General features: G+C 36.0%; 1 pseudogene across 1 annotated transcript; it reads right to left on the reverse strand.

Annotated features, from left to right (window-relative positions):
• Positions 1-9,360: 9,360 nt before the first annotated feature.
• LOC143592273 (protein ACCUMULATION AND REPLICATION OF CHLOROPLASTS 3, chloroplastic-like) lies at positions 9,361-13,423 on the reverse strand (annotated as a pseudogene). The gene is made up of 13 exons (XR_013145888.1): positions 13,279-13,423; positions 13,009-13,143; positions 12,808-12,855; positions 12,594-12,706; positions 12,443-12,514; positions 12,254-12,364; positions 11,978-12,159; positions 11,643-11,909; positions 11,471-11,541; positions 10,789-11,103; positions 9,912-10,014; positions 9,710-9,859; positions 9,361-9,429 (listed from the first exon to the last, which is right to left on the reverse strand). The product of XR_013145888.1 is annotated as a protein ACCUMULATION AND REPLICATION OF CHLOROPLASTS 3, chloroplastic-like (transcript).
• Positions 13,424-13,714: the final 291 nt, after the last annotated feature.

A 13,714-nucleotide genomic window follows, 5' to 3' on the forward strand; every position in this document is an offset into this window, starting at 1 on the left:
TCCCGTCACACACAAACCAGATCTGCAAAGCTCCGTATCTATGTGGTGGTGGTGATAGGCTGCGATGGTTGTGGTCAGGGGGTGGTTGCCGGATATTGGTCACGCGGTGGTTTCCGGTGGTTGCCGGAGATTGGTTTGGAGGTGGGTGGTGGTAGTTTTGGTGGTGAAAGGAGGGAGAGAGAGAGAGAATACTTTATGTGTATATATTTATATATATATATATATATTATCTTTTTATTACATCATATTTAATACACGTAGGATACACAGTCAGCTGTTTTTGACAACTAGGACGACACATCAGATTTCCATTAACGGAGTTTGTAATTCGTTAGTCGCGGACTTGTGGTTTCAACGTATGTGAAAGTTGGGACTGTTGCCAGCCAAAATGAAAGTTGGGACCACCGTGGGCAAAAAAAAAATAGTTGAGACCGATAAAAACCAATTTTCAGGTAAATTATAACATGATGTAATCAAGGTATATCCGGGTTATCTAGACATTCTGACAAATGAAATTCTTAGGCATCATATAGTTTTATTTTTATATAATTTTGATGTGTAAAAACATATTATATAATATAATTTTAAGTGTTTTCATTATGTGTGTTGCACGTCTATGTTTCGGGACATGGCATGACACGCAAGAAATGGCAAACACGCCACAAGTGGTCGCGTGTCTCATGGCTATAAATGTAATTGTTTACTGTAAAACAAACCCATGGAAATGGCTAGTTTGGTTATCTTCTCCTAATTCTTATAGTTTGGAAATTCTAATTTTTAACACTGCAAGTACGCACGTATGATGACCGAAACTACAAAATCTTTATCTTCGTTTAATTAGGCGTGAGAAGTAACAATAACCTTCTGAATCCACTTGGGTGTGTAGCTCAAATATCAAATCACACAAACATTTGTCGAACTATAACAATGTATTGTAATTTGTAACCTTTGCATAAACCACAAAACAAGTGAACAACTAGTGATGCAATAATTCTATTCTATTCTATGAGCTTATTACAAGATAAACTTAAATTTCAAATTATAATAAAATCCTGAATAATTGTTGTTTTGTCTTAAGGTTTTTCGGTAGAAACTCATGCTCAAGGAAAAAAACTCATGCTCAGTATTAAATTTTAGTGGCAACAAGTATTCAGTACTATGTTTTGCTATTTGTATTAAGTTAAAGTTTAGTAATAACTTCAAGTTCAATATTAGTATTCTAAATAGTGTCAAACATGGGGCATAATCATAATCCACTCGTACATTGAGCTTTAAAGGTTATAAGTAGTGGGAACGAGAAATAGATGTGATTACATAACTGTCTTATGTATCACATATTCACTTTCAAATAATTTTGATACATGTATTTATAAAATTCTCACAGCTTAAAACTAGATTTATATTGAATCACTCTCTAGTAAACATACATGCCAAAAGAAACAACTATTATTTAAATTATGATTTTTACTGAAAAAAATCTTGTACTACACGCTAATCGGTTCTAGTCCATATTTCTTTCAAAGATATGTTAATTAGATAATCATGTTATAAAAAATGGCCTTTGCCATTCTCACTTGGGTGGAATGATACAATGATTAAGGATTCAATTTCTATATAATATAAGACCATTAGTAGTCATAAAGCCTCACCTTCTGGCATTATGCGATACGTGACGTCCAGTCAGAGTTATAATTTTATACAAAAATAAGGTGTAGTCATAAAACCTCCATAATGCCTCAAACTCCATTATTTTATTATTACTTTTTTGTCTTCCATCCGCGTTATGTACAAAACGCCCCAAAAAAAATTATAAGCCATGATGCCCGGGGGGGGGGGGGGGGTGTGGGGGGGTGTTGTGCCCCCGGCGTTTTAGCCCAATACACCGCAAAAAAATTGTGGACCATGGATGGTCTAACATTTAGCTGTAAAAAATGTGACGGTTAATAGCAATTGTTTCTGGGAAAGGAAAAAAGAGAAAATTAATATCATAATGGGCTACTATTACTTTAAAAGCTTTGCCATCAGGCCGAAATACCATTTACTTACTAAGCTTCAGTATTTTTTTTTAAATATTGTGAATTATATCTTAAACGCCCCTGACATAAATGGAAAATTATATAAAATGTGGTTACTGATTTTTTTTAATTTCAAGCATAACGTGCAATAAAAAGTTCTTAAATAATAAGCAACTTTCTTTAATTTAACCAATTATGAATAATTTCATCAATTTCTTTGACCATTCGTTTTGAGCCTCCATTTCTTTTAGAATGTTAACGAGGTTTTTCATCTCAGCAATACGTGGGAATCTGTCGAACTACAATGATACTGAAACATCGCCTGTTTTAAAGTTACAAGAATAACCAACTGTTTTATCCAAATATAATAATAAAATATTTCACTTTATTTAGTTAATAATAATTTAAAAAATAAATAATTAGATTAATAATAATATTGAAATTAATGTGGAAAAAAGACAATAAGAGTCGATAAGATTCCACTTCCAAATTGCTATCAAACAAACCACCCATACAATTCCATGATACCAAAGATCCAAATCCAAAACTTACTGAAAATGAAGATAAAACTTACAGATAAAGTATGTCGTTGAGATTAAAGTTGACCACTTATATGATGGTCAAGAAACAGATAGCGAGACTTTTCCAATATCTATATTAAAACATAGCTAATCTAAACCATTCATGTGCACACAAATAAAGTTACATGTATGAATTACTTCTAAGCTGCATACAATAACTCTTATTTTCTAGTTAAAGAACACAAAAAATGCAGCAAATCTCTATTTTATAAACATCAAGGAACACCTAATCTGCAAACAGATAAACTTGGTGAAATATTGTATATTGATTGTGTTTAACATAATACAATAGGTTCTATATTTATAGATCTACAATAGATTTCTAGGGCCGGCTGACATAAGCCTAGGGCTGGCCCATAAGACCATAAATGTATTGACTAATACTCTCCCTCAAGCTAAGGCCGGGGACCGACTCTTAGCTTGGACTTTAAGAATAGAAAACGATCTGATGGTAGCGGCTTTGTGAACACATCGGCAATTTGATCATGTGTAGAGATAAACTGAACTGATAGCCTTCTTTGTGCAACTTTCTCTCGAACGAAGTGAAAATATACTTCCACATGTTTTGTTCTAGCATGAAAAACCGGATTAGCAGATAGATATGTAGCTCCCAGATTGTCACACCATAGAGTAGGAGCAGAGTGCATTGGGACACGAAGTTCTCTTAATAATGTTTCAAGCCAAGTCAATTCAGCAACCGTATCGGCCAAAGCCTTATATTCAGATTCGGTAGATGACCGAGATACAGTCTTTTGTTTTCTGGCTGACCATGAAATAAGATTTGACCCAAGATAAATAGCATATCCTCCCGTGGATCGACGGTCATCCAGGCATCCAGCCCAATCAGCATCAGAAAAGGCGGTCAACTGATGAAAGGAAACATCTGCATAGGCATGCAAAACAGGAGATGAGGAGCTGGAAATCAAGAGACCATGACTAGCAGTTCCATGTAAATATCGTAAGATGCGTTTTACAGCATACCAGTGATTGTCAGTAGAAGAATGCATGAACTGACAAACCTTATTAACCGCAAATGTGATATCAGGCCGGGAGAGAGTAACATATTGTAATGCACCAACCATTTGTCTATATTTTACCGGATCCTCAAACTGAGAGCTGTCACCAAGATAAAGAGGGTTACCTGTCGCGCACGGTGATGGAACCGGTTTGGACTGGGACAATTTCGCTCGGTCCAATAATTCATTAATGTACTTCTGTTGTGAAAGAATGATATCGGAACCTTTACGAATCACCTCAATACCCAGAAAATACGATAAGGGCCCCATGTCTTGTATTGCAAACGATTTACTAAGACATTGCACCACATGATTGATAGCCTGATTGTTGTTACCTGTTAAAATAATGTCATCGACATATACTAGCATATACAAAAGTGTCACTTTACCAGAATAAATAAACAAGGAAGGATCTGTTCTAGATCCCCTAAATCCGAGAGCAAGTAAAGCAAAAGAGAGTCGTTCAAACCAAGCCCGTGGTGCCTGTTTGAGGCCATACAAAGACTTATGCAGAAAGCACACATGATTTGGCTTACGAGGGTCAACAAAGCCTTGTGGTTGCTTCAAATATACTGTTTCCTTCAGATCACCATGTAAGAAGCATTTTGTCGTAGAGACCATTGTTTGGTGACAGCTAATAATAAAACGACCCTGATTGTAGTGGATTTCACTACTGGACTAAATGTTTCATTATAGTCTATACCAGGTTGTTGATTAAAACCTTTAGCGACTAGACGCGCCTTGTAGCGCTTAATTGCCCCATTTTGGTCTCTTTTAACTTCATATACCCATTTGCAATCAACCACATTAGTATGTGGAACACGAGGAACCAAAGACCAGGTACCATTACGGATAAGAGCTGAGTATTCGTCCGCCATGGCCCGGCGCCAATTTGAATCTTTGTTGGCAACGGTAAAGCTGGAGGGTTCTGTGTGAGATGTAGGAATGGAGGTTTGAAATGACGAGGGATTGTATGGTTTAGTTTGTTTGGGCTGTGGGCGTAGGTTAGCTGGACGTTGGTGTTGTGGAGGAGGTGGGTTTGGGTTTGGGTTTGGAGTAGGTGTGTGAGTTGATTGGGGGGCTGAAATAGGCTGTGGATCAGGTGGATTAAAGACGTTAATCAACTGGTCAGATTGTAGGGTGGTAGAAGATGGCTGAGTGGTGCTTGTTGGGTGAATAGTGGTTGACTGATGGTATCGGTCAAAGGCTGGGGCAGTGGGAATCGGGTTTGTTGTGGACCGGCGAGTGTAAGTACGAGTTGGTGGATCTGTAGAGTGTGTATGACTAGGGTCGAGTGGTGGGGTTGTGGTGGTGTTTGAAGAATCCACCATGTTTAGGGGAATGGAAGTTGTGGGATAAGATGAAACATATGGATCAGGAGATGAATTCGGGGAGGAGGTGGTAGGTTTAGTAAGAAAAGGAAAAGAATTTTCGTTGAACCGAACGTGACGGGCAATATAAATACGTTCTGTGACGGGGTCTAAGCATCGATACCCGTGATGAGAGGTGCAATACCCAAGAAAAATACAAGGTGTAGATCGAAAATCCATTTTGTTGGGATTATAAGAACGAAGGTGAGGAAAGCACTAGCAACCGAACACGCGAAGAAAGGAGAAATCAGGTTTACGGTGGTATAAGTGTTCGAAGGGGCTGGTGTTGGAGTTTGTACGAGAGGGCATTCTATTTATTAGGTAGACGGCAATTTCAAAAGCATAATGCCAGGGACATGGGATTGTGCCATTAATGTTAAGCCCGTTTCAACAACATGACGATGACGTCTTTCAACAACACCATTTTGTTCGCTGGTGTGAGGACAAGAGAGACGGTGAATAACGCCAACAGAGGCAAAAAAAGATGAAAGATTTCTGAATTCCCCACCCCAATCGGTCTGCACAGTTTTTAGTTTAGTGGAGAATTGTCGTTCAGCCATAGTGACAAATTGTGTAAAGGTGGCAAACACATCTGATTTTCGTTTTAAAGGAAACAACCACATAAATTTAGAGAAATGGTCAACACACAAAAGAAAGTAGTTATAACCATCAAACGAAGTCATAGGGGCTGGTCCCCAAACATCAAAGAAAACTAAATCCAAAATACGAGTACTTTTATAATCAGCAGACGATAAATTAAGTTTGGAAGATTTTCCAACAGAACAAGCAATGCAATGAGAATCAAAAGTCTTTGCAAAAATAGGTAAACAATATTTAGAAAGCATAGTCTGAAATAACTGGGAATGTGGATGTCCCAAACGTTGATGCCATGTGGTTGTTGAAGCTCGAGATGTCGAAAAAGCAACTTTTGGATGTTGATGGAGTGGTAGTTTGATAGAGTAGAGTCCATCGTCACTTGGACCCATGAGGAGGGTAGTGTGGGTAGAATTGTCCTTCACAGCAAAAAATGTAGCATGAAATTCAAAATAAACATGATTATCCTCACAAAATTTTTGTACAGAAAGAAGGTGTTGTTTGATCTCAGGTACATGAAGGACATTGTTTAAGTGAAAGGTTTTGTTAGGTGAGAAAAGTTTTGATGAACCAATATGTAAAATGGGAAGAGCGTTACCATTACCAACACGGAGATGATCATCACCGTAGTAAGATTCTGCGGAGTCAAAACCAGACAAATCCGGTGCTACATGATGATTAAAAATTGTGTCCGGAAGCCACGAAGTAGACGCTTGTGAGCGATAATCTGCATAATTGGCAGACGGTTGTCTCGTTCGGAAGGTGGAGGGATCTCGTTTTGGTCATTCAGATGGCACATGTCCAATTCCACACCTGTTACAAGAACCCCATACCATGTTTTGATTTGAAGCCCAACTAAACTGACCTTGACCTGAATTACTAGAGGTGCTTCCCTGGCTGCGGTTGTAGAAGTTGTTCCCACGGCTGCCATGACCGCCACGATTACCACGGCCGCGACTATAGTTGGACTGACCGGGCCTGTTTGTGTAAAAAGCTTGAGGTGCGGTGGCGGGTGATGAAACAGAAGATGGTTGTAACTGAAAACCAAGACGGCTAACAAGTTGTTGAAGTGCCTGAACTGTATCAGTTGGAACCGAAGGTGTACTAGCTGCTGTGGCAGCTGTAAAAGCTTGAGCATTTGGAATTACAGGGGCTGACTTTTGGATCATAAACTCATGATCTTCAAGAAGACCAGGGAGTTCGTTGAAGACAGCTGTATATTGTCTAGCAAAGAGGGTTTGTTTGACTCCGTTGTACTCCTCACGAAGACCTGCAACAGCAAGCATGACAATATCTTTGTCGGGCATGGGTTGGCCAATATTTGCAAGGGCATTTGCATACTCTTGTGCCCTTGCAAGATATGCAGCAGATGTCTCGTCTTTCTCCATTTGTATTTTTAACAATTGTGCCTTCAATGTAAATTCTCTAGAAGAAGTGTGTGGGGGCATAGGCTCGTTCAAGACCAAGCCAAAGGTCACGTGAGGTAACACCTTGCACGTGTTGAAAGGATGTTTCAGAGATGGTTGAGATAATTAGCATCCTAACATGTGCATCATTGCACAACCAGATCGTGTAATGGGGTTTGATTGGGTGACAAGTGTTGTATCCTCCTTTGCAGAGGTTCTTGGAGCGGAGATGGTGGGAGGACATGGAATACTCCCATCAACATAACCGAATAGGCTATGTGTAGTGAGAAAGGGTTGAATCATAAGTTTCCAGTGACCATAGTTTGTAGGGGATAGAGTGAAACCAAACTTATGAGAGTTGTGTGAAGTTTTCTCTGTGGTGGTGAAGGCTGTAAGTTGTTGATCAGCCATGGTATGTAATGGATCTGGAAAGAAGAAAGATGATATGAGTGTATTGTGGAGAGTGGCGGCAGAAAGAGGAGGGTCAGAACCCTAAGCTCTGATACCAAGATAAACTTGGTGAAAGATTGTATATTGATTGTGTTTAACATAATACAATAGGTTCTATATTTATAGATCTACAATAGATTTCTAGGGCCGGCTGACAAGCCTAGGGCTGGCCCATAAGACCATAAATGTATTGACTAATACAAACAAGTAAATTAAACATTTGCAAAAAAAATATCAACCCTAATCTCTAATTTTAATCCACTTTAGTTTCAGTCGGCTAACTACAAAATTCTGGCCGGAATCACAACCATATAAAAACAAAAACGAATGGCATTTAATCGAACAGTTGGCGTGCACCAAGAAAAATATATCTAAAACCCCAATCCTAACAACTTCAATTTGACCAATTTACAACCTAAAAACCTAAATTAGACCAACCATAAAATTAAAGAAATCAGTAAGACCAATACTCACCAGAAATCACTAGAAAATTAGAAGCACATGTTCACACGACGAAAGCTCTAGCTCTCCGGCCAACTGCCCGACTAATCACCTACACCAGAGGAGAGTAAAAGAAAACACGATTGTGCTGAAAATGAACCTAGCCACTCAACCCTAGTGTGAAGAGTCTTGGTGTTCCATCTTATGAAATGTGATTTTGGATTTGGGACTGATGGAGAAGAGAGGTCGGCTGAATTGTGGAAAAATGAACCCAAACATCATGGTGTGGTGCTTAAGAGTAGTACAGGAAGTATGTTAAATTTGATATATGGAATTTAAGATGACAGACATATATGGCACGCATCTTCTTGTTTCGTTACTTTTTTAAGTTACACCATATCGATGACGTGCAAAATTAAGTGTCATAAATCTTAAAAATTTCAAAAATTATGACTTTTTTTTATTGACACACCCACCCATTTGCGTGTCATAAATCTCCGCGTGTCATAGTGCCCATGTCATTAAAGGCTTTTTTTCTAGTAGTGCCAGCTATATATGCGTGTGTGTGTGTGTATAAAATAAAACTTTAAAAAAAGATTGTTGGAACGCATAAGGATAAAAAAATATATAAGCATAAGCATATATAAACATAAGCATAAGAATATATAAGCATAAGCGTATATAAACATAAGCATAAACATATATAAACATAAGCGTATATAAACATAAGCATAAGCATAAGCGTATATAAGCATAAGCATAAGAATATATAAGCATAAGCGTATATAAACATAAGCATAAGCATGAGAATATATATAAGAATAAGCGTATATAAAGATAAGCATAAGCATAAGAATATATAAGCATAAGCGTATATAAACATAAGCATAAGCGTATATAAACATAAACATAAGCATAAGAATATATAAGCATAAGCGTATATAAACATAAGTATAATAATATATAAGCATAAGCGTATATAAACATAAGCATAAGCATATATAAATATAAGCATAAGCATAAGAATATATAAGCATAAGCGTATATAAGCATAAGCATATATAAGCATAAGCATATATAAACACATAAGCATAAGCATAAGAATATATAAGCATAAGCGTATATAAACATAAGCATAAGCATAAGAATATATAAGCATAAGCGTATATAAACATAAGCTTAAGTATAAGAATATATAAGCATAAGCATATATAAACATAAGGATAAGCATACGAATATATAAGCATAAGCATATATAAACATAAGCATAAACATATATAAACATAAGCATAAGCATAAAAATATATAAGCATAAGCATATATAAACATAAACATAAGCATATGATTATATATATGCTTATGCTGATATATAAGCATAAGCATAAGAATATAAAAGCTAGCGCGCCGAATGCAAGTATAGATACTTCACTAGGATATTGTGAAATCGTATCAACTAAAAACTCAGATGCTGATTTCTCTATTTTCTTTTATTTTGGGGCCGGTAGATTTAAGACTCCTGATCCATGAATAAAATCTTGTATCTCTGGCTCTCCACCCTGTAACATGTAAAATAAATATAATTTTTTTTATATCAAATCATAATTTAGACATAGAATACAGGATTAATTTCATAATAAGTTCGAAAAATTCATATATACCTAGCCGAAACTTTAAATATCATAAATAATTAAATACCCAACTTCAATGAATTTTTACTTAATGACCATCCTACCCCTTTCCATTGTATTTGTTTAAACCCTATTTTGGAACATTAACCACTCGAATATTAAAAAAAAATTAAAAAAAAAAAACTAAACCGTATAGTAACATTCTTACCTTCCCGTGCATGACATCATCTCTACATGACCCGCGAAAAATATCCCCATTGCTGAAGCAAAAAGTACCCAATCCTAATCTTTTACCATAACGCCATAAACCATCATACATGATTCCATCATTTAATGTCAAACGACCTTGTGAAACATACTTATTACACATCTTTATACAAAATGTTAATATGAAAACAGAAAACTAATACCTTTCCTTCCGGAAGGCCACCCTGGCACCGCCCCACATATTCCTCCACGGTAGTTTATTTCCACCACAGGATTCCATTTTTTCTGTGATTCACGTTCAGATTCCTAAGAGTAAACAATAAAAGTTTCATACTGTTAAAAAGGTTTTCAAAATATCAAATACTGGATGTACTGTTCAGACCAGAAAATAACATCAAAGTTTTTATCTTTTTTAAGATTACTGGTTTTCAGAAGCCACGTTGGTAAATAGGCCTGTAAACGGACCAAATGATCAATGAACCATTTGTTTATGTTCGTTTATATAATAAATGAAAAATACTAACAACATTTTTTGTTCATTTATTTAAGAACACGAGCAGGTGTCTCGTTTGTTCATTTATGCTCGTGAACGTTCGTTTATGTCTGTTAGTTCGTTTGTTCAAGCCCGTTCAGTTAAATCTTTTAGATCCATTAATATTTAGTCTAATTTTATGAAAATAAAAAACCACCCACTACAACTTAGTTCAGTTTTGTTAATTTTTTAGGCACAACCAATTTCTGTTCGCATTTACTATTAACTGGTGTTCGTTCATTTATGTTCATTTATAATCATTCATCCATGTTCAGTTATGTTTCATTCGTTTATGTTCATGAACCGTTTTTATTATAGTTTATACGGTTAGTGAATGAACATAAATGAACACGGAAAGAAAACTCCGTTCGTTTAATGTTTGTGTTCGATCCTTGTCCGTTAAAGTTAAACAAAGGAGCATGAACATGCCATGTTCGTGTCCGTGTTCATTCAGTTCATTTGCAGGCCTATTGATAATATAATTATGGTCTAAGGTTACCGACATGTCAACTGTCATGTCACCATTTTGAAACATTGATTCTACTCACCAGCATAGAAGCTGCACGGGCAGAAAGCGAACCATTCTTTCTAGAAACATCCGGATACACTCCATTTTTGGTGCTAAAATCCACTGGTGCTTGCAAGTTGGCATCATTTGATTCATCCAGTGTCAAATTGACAGAAAACTGATTATTATCATTCATTTGAAGGTCACTATTTCCCTCTGGGTTAACCTTATAATCTATAAACTTCCAGTTGGTGTAAAACCATTAGACTATCATTCATCTCATTGGCTGCTTCCTCAGTAGTAAGATACCCTGGTCTTCTGTTAATCAGATTCTCTCTCTGAAGAGTTTGCGATCCTAGAAAATGTAGGTTAAGTTTGTTATTAGTTTGACATACAATGACTTTTGACTTTGATGACTGGTGAAACACATGCCGAAAACCAGAGGTATCGATTCAAACCGATGCTTACAAAAAATGTTGATTGGATTGTGTTTTATTTATTTAATCAAACGAGCCAAATCAAAACTTACCTAAAAACACGAACTGGTCAAATGGACTAATCAGCGCTCAGAATCAGATTAGTAATCGTATCATATCAGCGAATTAAGTACTTGTATCTTTTAAAGAACTAAAAATGTTAGTGGTTTAACTCAACCCGGCTCATTTCGGCTCATACTAAAACATGACCAGCTATCCAACTATAGTTAAATAATGAAATTCTACCTTCCGCGGACTCATTGTAGAAGGTGGCTTGTGGGAATTCAGTATCACTTTGTTCAGTAACATCAGTGTCCCTAAAAGTGGAAAAAAGAAACTTAAAGTTTACAATCGTTGGATATGAAAATGTAAGTTTTTTAAAATTCAGATAACATAAAACAATGACGTTATGACCAACCTTGATAAAGTTTATGCATCAGTAGCATTGTTGAATATTGACTGCAGTTCTGAAGACCAATTTTGCAAACCATCAACCGAACCATTCACAGAACTTACATTCGGGTTTTCATATTATTCCAGATTTTGTTCCCGGGAAGAAAATGTACTATTTTCTTGAGTAGTTTCTAGTTGTGACTGTGGCTTTAAAATGTTGAAAATGAAAGGAAAACGTTGGGCCAGTCTAGAAAATATGCCATCTTTTTTAGAAGATTCTTGCCTTATACAACTGAGAAGAAAATTAGACATGTCTCAAACAAATATTAAAAAAACATGAATAAGACAAATAATAGTTACCCGATAGTAAATATGGTTGTTGAAATTGAGTCAGGACTCATATCTGGTTCATGAACTACTGAAGTTACAATATCCCCCTCCCATTCTGCAACTTGGCGAAATGTACTCAAAATGCCCTGCAAATCCTTGCTGTCAATGACAGCTGGACTTGTGAGGATGAATACAACAGTTCCATTTAAGTCCTGAAATTTCATAAAGTAGAACTAAGGAATGCAATGAACATAAAACTATCATATAATAATAACTAAAAAAATAATGTATTTATAGCTAACTGACCTTAACACCTGAGCCAAGAAAAGAGCAATCATATATGGCTTGAAGAATCGATGTTTCAATGTCGCGACCGACCCCATATCCAATTTTTGCCTCCTTATAGCTTCCTAAAATCTGAAAATAATAAATTCATTTGTGTTCAGAAGGGTGTAAAATTTTACAAGTTCTTGTTATATCAATAAAAAATGATACCTTTTTAAGGTCTTTGACTCCAAGTTCTTTCATACTCCCATGTGGACTATCCAGAAATTTTCTGCTGGACCCCTGGCAGTTATAGAACCAAAGAGTTAACAAATTAAAAGAACATGATGCATCTGAAATATGAAGTATGTTGACCACTTACAGAGGTCAAAATAGAGACTGCATTCAATGACATCAGCACAGCTTTATTTTCAATCTGCAATGCCTCATCTAAAGTTACCGGGTCTTTTTCTAAAAGTACATCCGCGTCAACCACTGCGAAAAGTTAGCAGATATTTCATTGACTAGAGAGGTAATTACAAGTATGATACCCAATAAGCAACAAATAAATTAGACATCTGATACAAAATACTCACTTATACAGAAATCTGTAAGCCCTTCAGTTTACAGAGTAAATCTTTAACCTGTAGATAAAGGCATAAAGCATGCATTAGGTAAGTTGTAAGTTGTAACATGATGACAACGAAGAAGGCAATACAGGCATTTCTAAACATTTCATGGAATTATTCTTTTGTGTGTTCCTAAAATTTTCACTAAGTAAACAAGAAGATTATAACCTCATTTTGGCGCCTTTGTCCTTCAAATCTGAAAGGCTTCAGAATGATGGTTACAGTAAAGCCATTTGCAAGCTTTATTGATTCAAATATATCATGCACCATGGTAAGATCTGATCCATAAGATGCCCCAACCACCTAGAGGAAAGAAAGAAATGGCTTACATAGATACAAGAACATGAAAAACAAAGAATATTCTTTGGCAAAAATCTGGCAAACTTTTATCAATTTGAAAACAGTTTGATATAGGTAAGAGTCAAGGAATGTATAAACAAGTATAAGCGCTTTTAAGCATGATTCCCTGAACATCCACTTTTCCACAGCTGTTTTGCTCAAATCTGAGAAATGAAACATCAAACATAAGTAAGTAATAAAATTCACATAGGTATGAGTTTCACTATATGACAAACGAATAGAATTTTCAAATAAAAATAGATGCTGTCGATGATCAAACTTATAAGAATCTTAACATTCAGTTCAATAAATACATAACAATCTCTCAATCAATTAGTTGTCCCTTTAGTAAACTCAAGATTCAGTTCAATACATACATAACAATTTCTCAATCAGATAGGTATCCCTTTAGTAAACTCTAGAGTCTTGATTGTACTTGCATTATAGTAGTTTGTATGATGTTGCTTCCAACTTTATATCAAATTTTAAACAAAGAAAATGTGGAACAATGGCATATATGTCAAACCTGACCAGC

This window comes from Bidens hawaiensis, unplaced genomic scaffold (assembly GCF_021521415.1).
Source record: "Bidens hawaiensis isolate Kalapana, Puna unplaced genomic scaffold, B.hawaiensis_p1.1 tig00040654_1, whole genome shotgun sequence".
Taxonomy (NCBI): Eukaryota; Viridiplantae; Streptophyta; class Magnoliopsida; order Asterales; family Asteraceae; genus Bidens; species Bidens hawaiensis.